Below are 22,116 nucleotides of genomic sequence, written 5' to 3'. Positions count from 1 at the left end.
TATGTGGGGCACTTTATACTGATTGGAGCATTTTATTGGTCTCATTATACTGCATGGAGCAATATATGAGAATCATTATTCTGTATGGAGCATTATATGGTGCTCATTATACTGTATGGAGCACTATGTGATACCCTTAATGCTGTATGAAGCAATATATAGGGCTCAGTATACTGTATGGAGCACTATGCGGTACCCATAATACTGTATGGAGCAATATATGGGGCTCATTATTCTGTATGGAGCATTATATGGGGCTCATTATTCTGTATGGAGCATTATATGGGGCTCATTACAGTGTATGGAGCAATATATGGGGCTTATTATTCTGAATGGAGCAATATATGGGGCTCATTATTCTGTATGGAGCATTATATGGGGCTCATTATTCTGTATGGAGCATTATATGATGCTCATTACAGTGTATGGAGCAATATATGGGGCTCATTATTCTGAATGGAGCAATATATGGGGCTCATTATTCTATATGGAACATTATATGGGGCTCATTATTCTGTATGGAGCATTATATGGGGCTCATTACAGTGTATGGAGCAATATATGGGGCTCATTATTCTGTATGGAGTAATATATGGGGCTCATTATTATGTATGGAGCATTATATGGGGCTCATTATTCTGTATGGAGCATTATATGGGTCTCATTACAGTGTATGGAGCAATATATGGGGCTCATTATTCTGTATGGAGTAATATATGGGGTCCATTATTCTGTATGGAGCACTATGTGGTGCCCATAATACTGTATGGAGGACAATACTGTCTGGTTTCTGACCTATTGTCTGGTTTCTGACCTATTGTAGAATGTACGATAGATATCAGTCAGTCATGTAATGTAAGAAGTGAAATCTTTGACATTGTACACCTATATTTCTTTGCTTTATCTGTGCATTATGAATTGAGGCCCACTGAGACTGGGGCCCACAAAAACCTGGAGCCGGCCCTGTATGAACTGCACAGTACCACTTCTCCTGTCGACATTGGACTTTGGGAGGGTCAATATTGGTTTAGTATTTTTAACCTTACTATGGCCAAATAAAAATAAAATATTGGAAAAGTTGTTTAAATGGAATATCCCAAGTAATCCGCTCTCCTCTGGAGAGGGGATAACTTTCCAATTGCTGGAGATCCGACTGCTGGGATCTTCATGATCCTGAAAATCAGAGCCCTGTAGAGCACCATGTAAATGCAGCTGTGGTCGATCATATGCACTGTGGCGCCATTCACATGTGGCTCTTCAAATATCTCCTTTTAGGAGAGTGAGAGGCACGGCAAAGTATAGCAAAATTCACTGATCGGGGTGAGGAGTGTTATAGCTTGTGGGCTGGTGGGGTTTTATGTGGCAGGGCTGCTTTTTTGTCCCAGTCCGGCACTGCATGGTATACTGTTTTTTGCTCTTTTGCGGTTGATCATTATAGTGAGTTGTGCAATTCTTTACCTAATGGGTTTTTGTGCTACATATTCTATTTATAATGTAACAGCCAAAATTATGACAATGGGACAATTTTTTTGTTAATTATAGTCTAGATGAACATATCATGAAAATGACCGAATATGGAGTAAAGCTACTTTCAGCTATGATAATCTCTTTATTCTAGTTTATGGATTTCAACACTTAGGGCTCATACTCACTGGCGATGAAATCGGACGAATGCAATCCGATAAAAAAATCAGATTACATTCAGACCAATGTTATTCAATAGGTGACATCTCATTTGCAATTTTTTTTTCTCAGCTGAAATCGGACTGAGAATAAAATCGCAGCATGCTACGATTTTCGGATGACACTTGCCAATGCAAGTCAATGGGTGCGAGAAAAAAACAGACTAAAAATAGACAATCCGTTTTCCATCCGTTTTTAATGGATACATTATGATTCTGTGTCATAGAACAATGTAAATGGTCCTGCAAATGACTGTAGAAAAATAGTTGCATAGAAAAAAACGCATTGCATATGGGTGAAAAACGGATGAAAAATGGATGTAAAATGGATGGTGCGATTAAAAATCGCATACCAATCGCATGACAATCACATGACAATCGCATACAGTAGTTTTGGTCCATTTTTTCCGTCCGGAAAACGGACCGTTTTTTTTCTCGCAAATGGGTATGAGCCCTTACACTGGTCATGACACCATCACTATTTATTTTTTATTTTCTGTAATCAATGGAATAAAATGTGCTGAGGATCTCATGTATCAAAACTGTATCCAATGCTTATTGACCTTGTAGACCACACCATCAAATCCAAAATAAAATTTTCATAATTAATCTGGATAAAAAATGAATATAAAGACTTTAAACAGTTATGGAACGTTAATTGATCTAAAAATTACAATTGTATGGTTCATGCATTATAAATACCTGTAACCACAGATATTGCATCTCCTACATGTATGGACAGCAAATTACAGATACAAATAATCATTAAAAGATTATTATCCTTATGTCAAATGGTGAGATTAAAATGGGTTGTAAAAACAAGCAAATCTACATTTTACTTGTTATTAAAAAAAAAATAATTCTCTTGTTTACTTCGGTACTACAGCACTCCTCCATTGCTGCAGAAGAAAGGCTGCCCCTGCTTGAAGCATAATAGAGGGCACAGTTTGGGCCAGCTGTTACTGGTCCGAGCTGTCAATCAGTGAGGAACACATTGCCTCCTTCAGGCAGGAAGCCTGGAGACTGGAGAGCAGTTTGCTCCCACAGAAACATGAGACAACCACTTTTACAGCTAGAGAGAAGACATCAGAACATCCAAATTGTATAATTTGGGTAGAAAATGCATAATTTCTGAGTATCATTCTTTATTGTTATTAAATTGCAGAAAAGTAGATTTTTCATTTATTTGTAAATGCTCTATTTACTTTAATGTGTAAACACCTGGACCTTACATATATGGTAAATCAAAAAAATATTTACAAAAATGAAAAAATGTTGAAGTGCTTTATTCAAGACAAATGTCTGAATTGATGGATCTGACAATGTTGTATTCATGCAACATTGTTAACTTTCTGCCCATGTCATGCCTTTCTGCTTCATTTCCTGTCCCTTGGTACTAGCTCTGTTGTCCCAGCCATTAATTCCTCTTCAGATTCTTCCACTCCTTTCTCACTACACTTCTCATTATTCTTTGTACTGGGCTGCAAGCCAGCAGGGAGCACAGACCTGTAACTCTGCGTAAACCCCTCCCAGTCTTCCGCCAGCATCATACACAGCAACAGCACAATTTCCTGTATAAGATATTGTACCAGAACAGCTATACTGGCGATAAAGATTATCCCAACTTTCCCCTTACTGACTAATTGATAGATGGGTACAGTGTCAGACTGAAGAACATTGGGCCCACCAGAGGATTTGATTCAGGGGGCCCACCTTTCTCCCCCACTCAAGAGTCCCAAGGCAGCTGTAAGGTTTGCACTATGAACTCTCCTAAAGAAGAAAATAGGGCCCACTGGAGGATTCTCCGGTTCTCTGGTGGGCCAGTCGAACCCTGGATGGGTAGGTAAATGTTATGAATGAATGTATTCAGATTGTGACATTCTCATGTGGTGTATGGCTGAGGGTTGTACTCCTGACAGTGTATGATGTATCTTATGGTGGCCAAGCTTTCTGTCAGTAGAAGATGCAGGAAAGATATATATCTTTGTACCGTGATAGCCAGTAGATAGAAGAATATCTGAAAAGATGGTAACAAATTGCAAATTTTCGAGACTATTCAGGTCTCTTTCATCAGGCACAAACAAAGAGCACAGATTGTCAAATGTGCAAAAATACCTTGCAGTAAGACATATGACAGTAGTCAGCTAGTGCTGATAAAAGGTAATAACAAATACAGGGTATTTCGTCGATACTTTTTTTGCAGAAAAATGTATGCCAAGCTGCTCCACCTCGTCAAGCTAACCCGTATTGAAGCAGTCCCTATCTAATGTATTTAAAACCAGAACATATGAACAGTGTCTAAATGAGCAGGATTAAGACAGGCGCTTTCTAGTATGGGCACGTGGTGCAAGACAGCTCCTTATGTGCATGTCACACAAGAGAGGGGTGGGGTCTCTCAAATCATGCATAAGCATGAAAAAAACTGGATTAAAAACACACATGTGACTTACACATAAGGAGCTGTCTTGCACCACGTGCCCATACTAGAAAGCGCCTGTCTTAATCCTGCTCATTTAGACACTGTTCATATGTTCAGGTTTTAAATACATTAGATAGGGACTGCTTCAATATGGGTTACCTTGACGAGGTGGAGCAGCTTGGCATACATTTTTTTGCAAAAAAAGTATCGACTAAATACCCTGTATTTGTTATTACCTTTTATCAGCACTTGCTGACTACTGTCATATGTCTTACTGCAAGGTATTTTTGCACATTTGTCATTCTGTGCTCTTTGTTTGTGTTTCAGTCAGGGTGGTGTGAACATTGTCCAACAGACTTGTTCACATTTGTGTATGTCACATGTGTGTTTTAATCCAATTTTTTTTGTGCTTATGCATGATTTGAGAGACCCCACCCCTCTCTTGTGTGACATGCACATAAGGAGCTGTCTTGCACCACGTGCCCATACTAGAAAGCACCTGTCTTAATCCTGCTCATTTAGACACTGTTCATATGTTCAGGTTTTAAATACATTAGATAGGGACTGCTTCAATACGGGTTACCTTGATGAGGTGGAGCAGCTTGGCATACATTTTTTGCAAAAAAAGTATCGACTAATACCCTGTATTTGTTATTACCTTTTATCAGCATTTTCTGACTACTGTCATATGTCTTACTGCAAGGTATTTTGGCACATTTGTCATTCTGTGCTCTTTGTGTTTCAGTCAGGGTGGTGTGAACATTGTCCAACAGACTTGTTCACATTTGTGCATGTCACATGTGTGTTTTTAATCCATCCAATTTTTTTCGTGCTTATGCATGATTTGAGAGACCCCACCCCTCTCTTGTGTGACATGCACATAAGGAGCTGTCTTGCACCACATGCCCATACTAGAAAGCGCCTGTCTTAATCCTGCTCATTTAGACACTTCATATGTTCAGGTTTTAAATACATTAGATAGGGACTGCTTCAATACGGGTTACCTTGATGAGATGGAGCAGCTTGGCATGCATTTTTTTGCAAAAAAAGTATCGACGAAATACCCTGTATTTGTTATTACCTTTTATCAGCACTTGCTGACTAATGTCATATGTCTTACTGCAAGGTATTTTTGCACATTTGTCATTCTGTGCTCTTTTTTTGTGTTTCAGTCAGGGTGGTGTGAACATTGTCCAACAGACTTGTTCACATTTGTGCAAGTCACATGTGTGTTTTTAATCCAGTTTTTTTCGTGCTTATGCATGATTTGAGAGACCCCACCCCTCTCTTGTGTGACATGCACATAAGGAGCTGTCTTGCACCACGTGCCCATACTAGAAAGCGCCTGTCTTAATCCTGCTCATTTAGACACTGTTCATATGTTCAGGTTTTAAATACATTAGATAGGGACTGCTTCAATATGAGTTACCTTGATGAGGTGGAGCAGCTTGGCATACATTTTTTTGTAAAAAAATCGTATCGACTAAATACTCTGTATTTGTTATTACCTTTTATCAGCACTTGCTGACTACTGTCATATGTCTTACTGCAAGGTATTTTGGCACATTTGTCATTCTGTGCTCTTTGTTTGTGTTTCAGTCAGGGTGCTGTGAACATTGTCCAACAGAATTGTTCACATTTGTGCATGTCACATGTGTGTTTTTAATCTCTTTCATCAGGCATAGACTAATACAAAATCTGAAGAATTACATATTTATGCACAACACAGCACAGAAAGAACCAATGTAATAGATAAGGTAAGTGACATGAAGCAGAAATATCATTATGGGAGGGTGAAAAGTAGTTGTGGCCTTAAATATTAGAGCCGTTCATACATAAGGAATGTGAAAGTTTATAGTCCTCTGATTGGGGTCTAGTTCTGTGCTGTGATGCCCCCATATGCCCCTCAGACCTTATAGGGGCTTCACAACATAGAACCAGACCCCAATTAGAGGACAATAAAACTTTCACATTCCTTATCTATGAACTGCTAATATTTATGGCCACAACTACTTACCACTCTCCCATAATGATATTTCTGCTTCATGTTATATCACTTGACTTATCTATTGCATTATTTCTTTTGGTGCTGTTTTGTACATAAAAATGTGATTCTTCAGTTTTGTATTAGTCTATGCCTGATGTAGAGACCTGAGTATTCTCAAAAGCTTGCAATTTGCTACCATCTTTTCAGTTAGCCATTAAAAGGTATCATCCACTGAGGACTTTCAGTTCTGAATATTCTTCTGTCAGGAGAAGAGTCATTCCTTCTCAAATTACACACACACAGGAAACTCCACAATACAATGTTTGCACAGTAACTGCCTCTAGGTATAAGATGATGATGGTGGTAGTAGTTGGTGCATTTGAGCCCCAGTCATGAAGCAGCCATTAAAATTTGAAACTGAAGTCTTTTTACTGAAGGTAATGGGGCAAATTATTATTTACAAGCAGCAGTAAACCGAGGAACAAGATTACATGCACGGTTGATGATTGTTGTGTACCTGCAGACAGACAGACATTAGTAACCTCTGGTTTTATTAAGTCTGAATATCTCTTCATCAGCACTGTGCTCTGTTTCTGCCCTGAGGTAATGCTTCCTCCTAGAGGTGCAATGGTATTCTTCCTCATATGAAGACTATTAACTCCCCTTATCGTGCCAGTCCCCTTTTTAAGCAAAGCCGGCAGTGAGAAAGTAGGCAATTCCTTCACCTACAAAATGACTTCCCCTTCTCAAGATGTCTGACCACCAACTGCCACTTCAAATTTAAAACTATCCCCCAAGATTTGGCTCCTCCCCCTTCTATGAGACTGTAGAGCTGCAGCCATTGGCTGACTGCCCTGAGGTGTTTTTCCAGAACCTTCTGCATATTAAATAAAGCTGAGTCACCTGATCAATCCAGGGAGTAGATTATTAACCCTTTTTATGCTGTCTGTCAGCAAGTCTCACAATGTATTTATAATGCACAGTCCACAAGAAAATTCACAGCACTTATATGAAAACATACTATATAACCAGCATCCCATAAAAATAGCCACTTTGTGGGATACCACATGTTTCCCCTCTTGAAGTGTGTTGTCCACAACACATCCGCATCTGTAAAACAAAATGAAACAGCATACATGTATACATATTCAATTCATATGGTTGCTTAAAATATTCTTGGTTTTCTGAACACCTGTGAAGAAACCTAAGGTTGTGTACACACGTTGCGGCCCTGTGGTGTACAGCACCATTCTAATCTATTTAAAACAAAGAACACTGTGCACGTGCTGTGGATTTTTCCATGCAGATTTGCTGTGGATTTGAATCCGCAGTATGTCAATTTTTTGTGCGGAAATCCGCAGGTGTAAAAATGCAGGGGAAATCCGCACAAAAATTGACAGAAAACCTGCAGGAATTCTGCACTAAATTCGCAGGTAAAATGCAGGTAATTTTACCTGTGGATTTAGCAAAATCCACGCGGAAAAATCTGCAACAGAATCCGCAACGTGAACACATACCCTAACACTATGCAACATCTGAATGCAAAGGTGAAACAAAATGTAAATGTAATAAAAGTTTTTTTCCCAGAACTAGGTCCTTGCAGGAACAACCCCCACTAAGTGGGGAATGGATAACAGCTAACCCGTTTTAACTTCTTTGATTGGAGGATGGGAACCAGTGGGAATGGGGTGCTTGATTGTACAGACTCTCCCAAAGTCAAAGGCAAACTTGCTGAATATATGCTGATATTCGTTGGCAACTCTAAGTACGCCATCTTTTTGCTCAAGAAGGGTCTCTTCAGTGCCTATGTCGAGTTCGTGCCACCACTCTTTTTCAGCTTCTGCACTTGGGGAAGGTTTCACATGGATAGAGCATTGGGATTCTTGAAGGATATCCTGAAAATTGAGTCTACTCAGTTTTGTTACAGTGGTATATTTATGCAGGGTCACAGTCTGGTACCTGCAATTTATGACACGTACGGGTACTCGACTGTGAATTATAGTAGCCAAACTTCTTGCAGCTATGACTGTATCATCTTTGTGTTAATTTGGTTCAACTAGAACTTCATAGTCCTGACCCTTTAGATCCATCTTGGTTTTGCACCACACCATAGTTTCTGCTTGCGGTTTCAGGATTACAGGCCTGGAGTCCATTTTCCTGGCAGGGCCGATCTCCCCTCTTGAATAAGAGAATTTCTGATGACTAACAAGAATGTGGAGTGTCTTCTGAATGGTTCTCCTCTTCGTGGGGGATGCAGCACTAAGAGTGCAAGTCATGCCTTTAATCAGTTCGTCAAAACAATTTTGCAGTACATTCATCCCTAAAACTACAGGGGGAAATTTGTCTTCTCCCATATCGATCACAATAAGACCTTGTTCAGGTAGTTCAGTTCTTCCAATTTTTAAAGAAGCTGTCCAGTATCCCACATGAGGAACAGGGTGTCCTTTACTAGCGATAATGTTGAGGTCAGCCGAAGTAATTTTTGCTAGCTGGTCTGTTTTCCAGTAATGTTTATATTGTGGTAGCTGAATTGTGGTGACTTATGATCCAGTGTCTAGTAGTGCTGGGAAAGGGATAAATATCATCTATTGTGATCGAAATGATGGGGCGAAAGCCGACATATTTCAGGTGCCAGTCAGGGTCATCTGCACCTAGGCATTGTTCTCCTGAGGGTCGGTCCTTCATCTCAGGAAATTCCAGTTTAAAGACCAACATTCCCTTTCTATGTGATCACTACAGTTGTATCTGCGGCAAATCGGTCAACCTAAGGAATCAGATTTGTCGGTAGGTTTCTTACCTGTCTGGTAGTAGTTTTCTCTAGGACTGTAGGGTGGCACATTCTGCATAAAAGGAGGACTTTTCTGGACTGGGGACTGGAAGCTTCAACTAAATTTACTTCTTTGCATACTAGTGCAAGACATTTGGTTAATTCCACAATTTGATTACATATATCTTCAGTAGAGCCTTCTAGCTGTTGGGGAGTGCACTGAACAACAACAGGTTAATGTCAAGTAGCAGCTTGATAGTGCTGCCACTAGAGGTCACGGGCAAGTTACCAGCGTGGGGAAAGTCTACTCACCACGGTGGGAGCCAGGAGCGCAGCGCTGGCAACGATAGACCAGCTGTAGGACCTGCGGGGAAGACGGAGCGTTGGTGAGAAGCCTGTGATCTGCAGGACCTGAGGTCACGTGACTGAGCGTCAGAGAAGGTGGGTCGGGCCACCGCCGAGCTTTAGTAATGCTAGCAGCTGTGCTGGAACTAATGTGTCTCAGAGAATTACAGTGGTCAAACAAGCAATCAGGTCATACACGGGGTGGGCGGCAAGGTACAGGAGGGATGTACAGAGGGAGGTCAATAACGTAGCCAAGGGTCATACACAGAACGGGCTGCGAGGTACAGGAGGGGTATTCCAAGAGAGGTCAAATAGCATAGCCAAGGGTCATACACAGGACGGGCAGCGGGGTACCAAATCAGCAGACAAGAGAGGTTAACCGTGACAGGACCGAATCAAACACCAGGCAAACAAACAACGATTGGCATGAAGCACAGACAGAACAGGGTCAGGCACACTCAGCTAGGAGTATAAACGACAGGGGAGGGCTCTACCATGAGGCCATAAAAACCCTCCCTGGATCCACAGAGTGGCTTTCAAGTTAACCCTAAAACACCCTACCCTGAAGCCTCAATAAACCATGACAGTACCCCCCCTTCCAACAGGGGGCCTCTGGACCCCCAGGTCTCTCAGGATATCGAGCATGATATGCCCTAACCAGGCGATCAGCGTGTACCAATCTGACTGGCACCCAAGACCGGTCCTCCGGCCTGTACCCCTTCCAATGTACAAGGTATTGCAACGATCCGCGAACCCATCGTGAATGTACAATGTGTTGCACTTCAAACTCCATGTGTCCATCAACCAATACCGGAGTTGGAAGGGAGTCTGGTTCCTCTATTACCGCACCTACTGGTTTCATCAAGGACCTATGGAACATGTTATGGAGTTTTAAGGATGAAGGGAGAATTAAGCGGTACGCTACCGGGTTAATCACCTCGGTTATCTCATAAAGGCCAATGAATTTCGGCCCCAGTTTGGCAGAGGGTAACCTTAGGCTAATATTTTGCGTGGAAAGCCACACCTTATCACCACACTGTAACGTCTGACCAGAATCCCTCTTCCTATCGGCAAAAAATTTGTATTTCTCCTGTGCTTTGGAAATATTCAAACATACCTTTGACCACAGATCACTGATCCGGTTGACACAGTCCTCAGCCCCCGGACAGTTAGAGTCTAGACGTGAAAATTCACTGAAGTGAGGGTTTAATCCATAGTTAATAAAAAACTGTGACCTACCAGTGGATTGATTTATCCGATTGTTAAAGGCAAATTCCGCCAACGGCAAGGCATCACACCAGTCATCCTGCAAAGTGGAAGTCAAACACCGGAGGATCTGTTCCAGCGACTGGTTAGTGCGCTCCATTTGTCCATTGCTTTCTGGATGGTAAGCTGAGGAGAAAGACAGAGATATCCCCAACTTTTTGCAAAATGCCTGCCAAAACTTAGCTACAAATTGTGTCCCTCTATTGGATACAATGTTCATAGGTACCCCATGAAGACGAACCACCTGGGAAAGGAAATGCCTAGAAGGAACTTCCGCTGATGGTAACTTAGCCATAGGTACAAAGTGTGCCAACTTGGAGAATCTGTCCACAATTACCCAAATCACAGTATTACCCCGGGATGGAGGGAGATTCGTAATGAAGTCCATGGACAAATGAGTCCAAGGCCTTCTCGGGATTGGCAAAGGCACCAATTCCCTGGCCGGCAATGAGAGCACTTGGAACGGGCACACACCCCACATGCTGCAACATATCTCTTAATTTCTGCAGACATGAATGGCCACCAAAAAACTCTTCTTATTGCTTCGCATGTGGCTGAAATACCTGGATGAGCGCCTAATTTTGAGTCATGGAATTCCCGTAGGAGGTTGGTGCGCAAGTGTTGAGGAACAAATAATTTATGTGCAGGTTTGGATCTTGGAGCTAAAGATTGAGCCACCACAATCTCCCGCTCCAATTCCGACGACAATTCTGCTATAACCACCCTGGGTTGAAGAATGGAGGACGGTGGATCAGGGGCAGACAAAGGCTAAAAACTACGTGATAATGCATCCGCTTTCACGTTTTTAGACGCTGGTTGAAAAGTAATAGAAAATTGAAACCTGGAAAAAAAAGTCACCAGCGGCCCTATCTGATGACCGTGATAGGGTAAGCTGCCCCCTCCAAAAAATGCCTCCACTCTTCGAACGCCAGCTTGATTGCCAGAAGCTCTCTATTCCCAACATCGTAGTTTCTCTCTGCTGGAGAAATTTTTTTCGAAAAATAGGCACAAGGCCTAAGGTTTGTCAAACTATCTGACCCCTGAGACAACACCGCCCCCACCCCTACTTCTGAAGCATCAACCTCTACAATAAATGGCAAGGATGGGTCTGGTTGAACCAATATCGGAGCAGACATAAAGCGATCCTTTAGAACAAGAAAAGACTGTTTGGCAGGAGGAGACCAATTCCTAATGTCAGCCCCTTTACACGTGAGATCAGTAAGGGGTTTCACTATTTGTGAAAACCCTTTGATGAACCTGCGATAATAGTTTGCGAATCCCAAGAAGCGCTGGAGTCCTTTCAGGTCCTGAGGTTGGACCCACTCCACAATGGCCTGCACCTTCTTGGGATCCATCCGAAACCCCTGTGGCGAGATTATGAGCCCTAAGAATGTTAACTCCTGGACAAAAAATGTACATTTTTCAAGCTTGACGAACAGCTGATTTTCTCTGAGTCTTTGATGTACCGTCCTGACATGCAATAAATGGGAATCCCTGTCGGTAGAATAGATAAGGATATCATCTAAATAGACAACGACAAAATGGCCAATGAGGTCCGCAAATACCACATTAATGAAATTTTGGAAGACAGCTGGTGCATTAGTGAGACCAAATGGCATCACTAGGTTTTCAAATAGTCCCTCTGACGTGAGAAACGCTGTGTTCCATTCATCTCCCGCTTTGATTCTCATCAAGCTATAGGCCCCTCTAAGATCTAATTTGGAAAACCACTTGGCCCCAGAGAGTTGGTTACCCAAATCTGGAATCAGGGGTAAAGGGTATGTATTCCTGATGTTAATTTTGTTGAGTTCCCGAAAGTCGAGGCAGGGACGTTGGCCACCGTCTTTCTTTTTAACAAAGAAAAATCCTGCTGCTACTGGGGAAACTGAAGGTCTTATGTGCCCTTTACTGAGACTTTCAGTGATGTATTCTTTCATAGCAAGACGTTCAGGACCTGACAAATTGAATAGACGGGCTTTGGGCAATTTTCCCCCAGGGATCAGATCAATAGTGCAGTCAAATGGCCTGTGCGGGGGTAATACCTCTGCCTCGCTTTCTGAAAACACGTCCTCAAAGTCCTTGAGGTACTCCAGAATACCCTCCAGACTGACAGAAGACTCATAGACAGATTTTGCAGGTGTCACACAAAAAACAGATTTATAACAACAGTCAGTATATTTAAAGCCCCACTTGACGATTTCCCTTTTTTCCCAATCAATCACTGGGTTGTGCCGTTGATGCCACGGCATGCCCAATACCAGCCCTGCAGGCAATTGTCCATCACAAAATATTAAATTTCCTCAAAGTGAGAGGAACCAATTTGCAGAAAAAAACTGTCAGAAACATAAAGAATCCCTGAACGGGTGAGGGGGGAAGAGTCTATAGCCACAATTTTCAGTGGGGTCTCCAGCCTGACTGTCCCTATCTTGAGTTGGGCGATGATATCGGAGCTGACCAGATTGAGGGAAGAACCGAAGTCTACCAATGCTGTAGAAACAAAATGATAATTGTCTACTACCAGTTCAACTTCAAGCAAAATTTTAGGGCATGAGGAAAAAAGTACATGAAGGTCTGGTCAGCCTCCTCGACCACTACCCAGACCTAGTAGTTTCCCGTCGACTTGGAGGATGATGGACACGATAGGCAATCCCTCCTCCAATGTCCCGATTCTCCACAATAAAAGCAGAGCTACTTCTCTCGACAGCGTTTCCTCTCTTTCTCTTTGACTGAGGTGGCGCCAATTTCCATGGGTACCGGACAGGCATCGACCTCTTTGCTACCCGAAAACAAGGAGGTTTCAGAGTGCATAACTCCTCTGGCTCTTAGCCGGCGATCCATCCACACTGCTTGGGTTATGGCCTCCTCCAGAGTGTCAGGAGGGGGATGCAGGGCTAAGGCATCCTGTAGGTGCTCAGACAGGCCTCTACGGCATCATTCCAGGAGACCTCTGCTGCCCATCGTCGGAACTCTGAGCAGAACCACTCCACTGAGTGCCGACCCTGACGTGCATTCATCACCATATCCTCAGCCATTCTAACCCTGTCAGGTTCGTCATAAATGCGACCTAGGGCTTCAAAAAACGCATCCACAGCCATACATTCCGGGGCTGTGGGGGCAAGAGAGAATGCCCAGGCTTGCGGGGCACCCCGAAGTAAGGAAATAATCACCCCAACCCTCTGAAACTCTCCCCTGGAAGAACGAGGCCTCAGGGAAAAAAATAATTTGCACCCTTCCCTGTAAGCCCTGTACTCCCTTTTATCCCCAGAAAAAGAGTCCGGCAACTTAACAGGAGACTCAGGGGATGCAAGTGACACATCCCTACTTTCAGGACCGAGAGCACCCGCAGAGATGGCTCCCTGCACTGTATCTACCAGCTTCTGCTGGGTGTGGGCCATAGTGCGCTGCTCCACATTTAATTTTTGAAACATTTGTGTCAAATGCTTTACCTGGTCGGAGATGGAAGAAAACGGTAAGGGTCGTTTATAATGTCAAGTAGCAGCTTGATAGTGCTGCCACTAGAGGTGACAGGGGCTAGTAACTAGTGTGGGGAAAGTCTACTCACCGTGGTGGAAGCCAGGAGCGTTGGTGAGAAGCCTGAGATCCGCAGGACCTGCGGTCACGTGACAGAGCATCAGAGAAGGTGGGCGGGGCCACCGCCGAGCTGTAGTAACACTAGCAGCTGTGCTGGAACTAATGTGGCTCAGAGAATTACAGTGGTCAAACAAGCAATCAGGTCATACACGGGGTGGGCGGCGAGGTACAGGAGGGTTGTACAGAGGGAGGTCAATAACGTAGCCAAGGGTCATACACAGAATGGGCAGCGAGGTACAGGAGGGGTATTCCAAGAGAGGTCAAATAGCCTAGCCAAGGGTCATACAGAGGATGGGCAGCGGGGTACCAAATCAGCAGACAAGAGACATTAACCGGGACAGGACCGAATCAAACACCAAGCAAACAAACAACGACTGGTGTTATCAATGAGTCACCGAAGGAGGAAAAAACAAAAATACAAGCTAAGTCCAGAAAACCGGAAAGGTTGGTAGCTATCGGATTGCAGACCCCTGATCCTATCCACAACAACTAGCAGTAGCCGTGGGGGGTTCCTACGATGCCCTAGACCCCTCGATCACAGCCGGAGAACTAAATAGGCCTAAAGAAAGAAAGGGGAAATCTAAATTGCCCCAGAGCAGACCCCAAAGCAATAGGCAGCCCCCAACATATAATGATGGTGAAGCAAGATGAAAACACTAACACAGAGAGAAAGATAGGTTGAGCAAACGATGGGGCCCAAGCTAACTAAAAAGGACAGGATAGAAAAGCTGCTGTCTGCAATCTGCAAAAAACCCTACCAAAAAATGTCCCAACCGTCTGATAGGAAAAACAGGCCCTGAAGTCGCTAGGACTTCAAAAAGACTATATCAGCACTCAGGTAAATTCTGAAGACAGAGCAAAGAGACAAACTGATCAGAGACAAAAATGGAACTCAGCACACCCCCGACCACGAATGGCTGAACTCCAAAAAACAAGGTAAACAAAACAAAACTAATAAGTTCAAAAGCAGAGCAAAAACTTATCTTTGGGAAGCAGGAATCAGACTGGTCTCCAAGAATCCAGCAGAGAAATCACCAGCGACTCAGAAGGGCGTCGGCTGCCTTGTATCCAGTCAGAATATTGGATGCAGGGACCCAAGAATTATCCTCCTGGCCATAACCCTTACATTTAACCAAATACTGGAGTTTCCGTCTAGCCAGGCGAGAATCCAGTATCTTCTCAACCTCATATTCCACATTACCTTCAACCAATTCTGGGTCAGGAGGTGCCACCACAGGAACTACTGGCTCAACAAACCTCTTTAACAGAGACTTATGAAACACGTTATGGATCTTAAATGTAACAGGAAGAGCCAATCGAAAAGAGACTGGATTAAGAATCTCCAAAATCTTGTAAGGTCCAATAAATCTAGGTTTAAACTTAGGGGAAGCCACCTTCATAGCGATATTCTTTGATGACAGCCAAACCATATCACCTACCTTAAACTAGGGACCAATGGTCCTATGCCGGTTGGAAAACCGCTGGGCCTTTTCCTGGGAGAGAGACAACTTATCCACCACTTGGTCCCAGATCTGGTGCATTCTCTCCACCACAGTGTCAACACCTGGGCAGGCAGAAGGCTCAACCTGCCCTGAAGAGAATCGAGGATGAAACCCAAAGTTACAAAAAAAAGGTGACATCAAAGTGGCAGAACTAGCTCTATTATTTAAAGCAAATTCGGCCAAGGGCAAAAATGAAACCCAATCATCCTGATCAGCAGAAATAAAACATCTCAAATACGACATCAAAGTCTGTTTTTTTCTCTCCGTCTGCCCATTGGTATGAGGGTGAAACGCAGAGGAGAAGGACAATTGAATTCCCAGCTTGGAACAAAAAGTCCTCCAAAATCTAGACACAAACTGAACTCCTCTGTCAGATACAATGTTCTCAGGAATCCCGTGCAAGCGAACCACCTGTTGCAAAAACAAGGGCACCAACTCTGAGGAAGATGGCAACTTAGGGAGTGGTACAAGATGGACCATCTTAGAGAATCTATCACAAATCATCCAAATAACAGTCATTCTCTGAGAGACAGGCATATCAGAGATAAAATCAATTGAAATATTGGTCCATGGCCTCCTGGGCACCGGCAAAGGCATCAACAACCCACTAGAGCGAGAACAAGGTTTAGACCGAGAGCAAGTCCCACAGGACTGCACAAAATTCCTGACATCACGAGACAAGGCGGGCCACCAAAAAGACCGACTCACCAAATTTCTAGTACCAAAAATACCTGGATGACCAGCCAATGCAGAGCAATGAACTTCAGACATCACTCTCTTCCTCCACTGGTCAGGAACATACAATTTTCCAATGGGACAACGCTCAGGTTTGTCCTCCTGAAACTCTTCCAGAGCACGTCTCAAATCGGGCGAGATGGCAGAAAGAACTACCCCCTCACCTAAGATGGTAGCAGACTTGGTCACAACAGGAGAATCAGCAAAGAAACTCCTAGAGAGGGCGTCTGCCTTGACATTCTTAGTGCCCGGAAGAAAAGAGACCACAAAATCAAAACGTGTGAAAAACAAGGCCCACATAGCTTGTCTAGGATTCAAGCGTTTGGCTGACTCCAGGTAAATCAAATTCTTGTGGTCAGTAAGGACCATGACTTGATGTTTAGCTCCCTCCAACCAATGTCTCCACTCCTCAAATGCCCATTTCATAGCTAACAGTTCCCGATTCCCCACATCATAGTTACGTTCGGATGGGGAGAACTTTCGGGAAAAGAAAGCACAGGGATTCATTCTAGATGTTACAGGATCTTTTTGGGACAAAACAGCTCCTGCACCAATCTCAGAAGCGTCCACCTCTACCTGAAACGGGAGTGAGACATCAGGTTGCCGCAAAACCTGAGCAGAAGGGAACCTTCGCTTCAGCTCCTGAAAGGAAGAAACAGCCTCCGGAGACAAATTCAGCACATCAGCACCCTTCTTAGTCAAATCAGTCAATGGTTTGGCAATACCAGAAAAATTAGCTATAAATTTACGATAAAAATTAGCAAAACCCAAAAATTTCTGGAGGGCCTTCAAAGAAGTGGGCTGAACCCAATCATAAATGGCCTGTACCTTGGCCGGGTCCATTTCAATAGTTGACGGAGACAAAATAAATCCCAAAAATGAAATCCTCTGTACACCAAAAAAGCATTTCGATCCCTTGACATACAGGGAATTCTCCTTCAAAATCCGGAACACAGTCCGAACATGTTCCACATGAGAGTCCCAATCCTTGGAAAAGATCAAAATATCATCCAGATAGATGATCAAAAATGTATCCACCAAGTCTCGGAAAATATCATTCATGAAGCACTGGAAGACAGAAGGGGCATTAGTGAGCCCAAAGGGTATCACCAGGTACTCAAAATGTCCCTCCAGAGTATTAAACGCCGTCTTCCATTCATCCCCATGCTTAATGCGAATAAGATTATACGCCCCCCTGAGGTGAAGCTTTGTAAACCAGCAAGCACCTTTAACTCTGGAGAATAGATCAGAAATCAGGGGTAACGGATACTGATATTTAACAGTAATTTTGTTGAGGGAACGATAGTCAATACACGGCCTTAATGACCCATCTTTCTTAGCCACGAAAAAAAGCCCAGCACCTAAGGGTGAAGAGGATGGTTTAATATGACCCTTCTCCAATGCCTCCTTAATATAGGATCGCATAGCCTCGTGCTCGGGTACAGATAAATTGAAGAGCCGACCCTTGGGAAATTTACACCCCGGGCTCAGTTCAATTGCACAGTCATAACTCCTATGAGGAGGCAAAGACGCAGACTCATTCTCACTAAATACATCATAAAAGTCCGCCAAATAGTCAGGAACATCATGCGACTGAGGAGAGGTGGAAAAAAACGGAGCCTCACTAAGGGCACACCGACAACCCCAACTCACCACAGACACAGATTTCCAATCCAAAACTGGATTATGAATTTGCAACCAGGGAAACCCCAGAACAATGGTATCATGCAAATTATGCAACACCAAAAATCTGGGGCGACCTGCATTACCACCAGGGTCCAAAACTGAGGTTTATTTTTCGCCAAAGGAGTGGCATCAATCCCTCTCAAAGGGATAGGCATCCGCAGGTGTCATAGGAAATCCACAACGTTTAGCAAAATCCAAGTCCATTAGGTTCAGGGCTGCTCCCGAATCCACAAAAGCCTTGGCGGAAAATGTGGACAGGGAGCAGATCAGAGTAATTGCCAGAAGAAACTTAGGTTGAACACCACCCACAGAAAACGTGTGTGCAAAACGTTTCTCTCGTTTAGGACGGACAGAAATAATATGCGAGGCATCTCCACAAAAAAAACACAGCTTATTACGCCTTCTGAACTCCTGACTTTGCTCCCTGGACAAAACTCTATCACATTGCATAGGTTCAGACACTTGTTCAACAGGTGGCAACACCTCTCGTGCAGTCCTGCGTTCACGTAAACGCCGATCAGCCTGAATGGCTAACGACATAGAATCGTCAAGACCAGAGGGAACAGGAAATCCCACCATAGTATCTTTTATGGCTTCTGACAAACCCTTCCGAAAGAGAGCTGCCAAGGCATTATCATTCCAGGTAGTAAGGACTGCCCACTTTCGGAGTTTTTGACAGTACAATTCTGCAGAATCTCGACCCTGGCTCATTGCCAACAGGGTCTTTTCAGCCTGATCAATAGCATTAGGTTCGTCATACAACAACCCCAAGGCTTGAAAAAACGCGTTCACATTAGTCAGAATAGGATCATCTGATTTCAAAGAAAACGCCCAATCCTGGGGATCGCCACGCAGCAAAGAGATGACAATTTTAACCTGCTGCCCGGAGCTCCCTGACGAGTTAGGCTTCAAGGCAAAAAATAATTTAAATTCAAAAATTTAGACCGATCCCCAAAAAACACATCAGGAGTAGGGATCTTTGGTTCAGCAGCATGTGAATGAGCAAGGTAGGCGGAAATTCCCCGCACTTCCACAGCGAGCTGCTCCACACGATCAGACAATTGCTTTATCTCCATTGAGAGAAAAAAAAAATTCCCCCTACGGCCTCAGAGATATAGAGGAAAAAATATACACACTTTTTTTTTTTACAATTCTTTCCTGCTATTGAGTACCCTAGGATCTGCGGTATGGCTGGTGATTCTGTTATGAATGAGTCACCGTAGGAGGAAAAAACAGAAATACTAGCTAAGTCCAGAAAACCAGAGAAGTTGGCAGCTATCGGATTGCAGACCCCTGAACCTATCAACAACAACTAGCAGTAGCCGTGGGGGGTTCCTACGGTGCCCTAGACCCCTCGATCACAGCCGGAGAACTACATAGCCTAAAGACAGAAAAGGAAATCTAAACTGCCCCAGAGCAGACCCCAAAGCAATAGGCAGCTCCCAACATATAATGACGGTGAAGCAAGATGAAAATACACTCACACAGATAGAAAGATAGGCTGAGCAAATGATGGGGCCCAAGCTTACTAAATAGGACAGGATAGGAAAGCTGCTGTCTGCAATCTGCCAAAAACCCTATCAAAACAAGGGCCAACAGGCTGATAGGGAAAAAGGCCCTGAAGACGCTAGGCTTCTAAAAGACTATATCAGCACTCAGGTATTTTCTGAAGACAGAGCAAAAAGGAATTCAACTCACCCCAGCAGGGAATGGCAGAAATTCAGAAAAACAAGGCAAAACAAAACAAAACCCAAATGCAAAAAGCAGTGCAGAAAACTTTGCTTTTGAGGAGCAGGAATCAGACTGGTCTCCTAGAATGCCTCAGAGAGATCACCAGCAAGGCAGAAGGGCGTCGGCTGCCTTATATCCAGTCAGCAATTCCCGTCACCCAGTCATCATCATGATACCCAGGTGCTTGGTAATCAGCCTCACTACCTTCCTTCACTAGAAGAGGGAGTTCATCAGACCTCAATGGTGAAGGGGAAAATGAACTCACAACACAAAACAATTTGGCAGGGGCAAACAGCACTTTCTTTGTCATTCAACCCTTTATCCCTTGGACTCAATATTTTTATGACAGATGCTTTAAAATCCAGAAAATTACTATCAGGGTGTCAGCAGTCTCAATTGTAACCTGTTAGTATCAGACATTACTCCTTCAATAAGTTGTTCCTTTAAAATTTTATCAGCTTCAGCAGAATCAGCTAGGTTAAGGGCATACCAGGCTTCTTTTAAACTGAGGGCAAAATCTCTTAAAGATTCGTGGGACTGTTGTCTTTTCCCAAAGAATCTCATCTTTAACTCTGACAGGGTTTTGGTTTCAAATATATCTTTTAACCTGTCTAGTATCTGTTCAGGAGTGCTCTTTATACTGTGAGGCCAAGACTTAACTTCCCTAGCAGTGCCCCCTAGCTCACCAATCAACATCTCCATTTTTTGTGCAGGGCTCACTGGGTACAGTCTGAATATTGCCTGCTTTTTGTCTTTAAAGTCTTTTAATGTGTGAGGTTCTCCACTGTAGCTAGGGAGCAAGGGTGCCCCAAAATAATAAGGCATTGTTAATGGCATTGCTTGAGCCATAGGAGTGGATGGGCTAGTAACTTCACTCTCCTCTTCTGAAGACATGTTTATAACACTGTATTTACAGTATAATGCAGTAATTCCTCTTACCTTTCTGACGGCTATATGTCTCTCCCCTCTTTTTTGAGGTACAGCGGAGAACATTTGAACTTCAGTTGCTTATGCCTGCAGGGCACAGACTTTATATGCAAGATGTCTGTGCAACAAGTAAGAAAAGCACAGTTTAAATCACAGAGTATTTCAGTCAAATCAGATCACAGTTCTCAATAAAGCAGCCATTGGGATGTGTACAGTCCAACAACAGCAGTGGTGTAGTACAAATTCTTTACAGCAGTAAAGACTGACACTTTCTGAGGTAATTTTCTCTTCTACTTCCCTCAATATCCACAATATTTATTTACTTGGTCTTCAATAAATATAAGGCACAGAGGATTCATCCTATTTGTGATGCCAAATTCTTGTGGCGTTTTCATGTGGTGTTTGGCTGAGGTTTGCACTCCTGACAGTGTATGATGTATCTTACGGTGGCCAAGCTTTCTGTCAGGAGAAGAGTCTTTCCTTCTTAAATTACACACACACACAGGACCTCCACAATACAATGTTTGCACAGTAACTGGCTCTAGGCAGAAGATGAAGATGATGGTAGTAGTTGGTGCATTTGAGCCCCAGTCATGAAGCAGCCGTTAGAATTTGAAACAGAAGTCTTTTTACTGAAGGTAATGGAGCATAATATTATTTACAGACATCAATAAACTGAGGCACAAGCTTACACTCACAGTTGATGATTGCTGTGTACCTGCAGACAGGCAGATCTTAGTAACCTCTGGTTTTATTAAATCTGAATATCTCTTCTTCATCACCGTGCTCTGTTTCTGCCCTGAGGTAATTCTTCCTCCTAGAGGTGCAATGGTAGTCTTCCTCATAAGAAGACTATTAACTCCCCTTATCGTGCCAGTCCCCTTTTTAAGCAAAGCTGGCAGTGAGAAAGTAGGTAATTCCTTCACTTACAAAATGGCTTCTTCTTCTCAAGATGTCCAACCACCAACTTCCACTTCAAATTTAAAACTATTCATCAGGACTTGGTTCCTCCCCCTTCTATGTGACAGTAGAGCTGCAGTCATCGGCTGACTGCCCTGAGGCATTTTTCCAGAACCTTCTGCATATTAAACAGAGCTGGGTCACCTGATCAATCCGGAGAGTAAAAGATTAACCCTTTTTAAGCTGCTTGTCAGCAGGTCTCACAATGTATTTAAAATGCTCAGTCGACATAAAAATTCACAGCATGTATATGAAAACACACCATATGTCCGGTACTCAATAGAATTGGCCACTTTGTGGGATATCACGATATTATAGAGGGAATCAGCTGGGTGAATATATATTATACCATTATTATTATCATTTTTATTATTATTATTTATATAGCACCATTGATTCCATGGTGCTGTACATGAGAAGGGGTTTCATACAAATTACACATATCACTTACAGTAAACAAACTTACAATGACAGACTGATACTGAGGGGAGAGGACCCTGCCCTTTCTGGCTTACATG

Source organism: Dendrobates tinctorius, unplaced genomic scaffold, assembly GCF_039654945.1.
Source record: "Dendrobates tinctorius isolate UK_male_01 unplaced genomic scaffold, ASM3965494v1 ptg000003l, whole genome shotgun sequence".
In the NCBI taxonomy this organism is placed as follows: domain Eukaryota; kingdom Metazoa; phylum Chordata; class Amphibia; order Anura; family Dendrobatidae; genus Dendrobates; species Dendrobates tinctorius.
The sequence above is the reverse complement of the archived record's forward strand: the minus strand, read 5'-3'. Positions refer to the sequence as shown.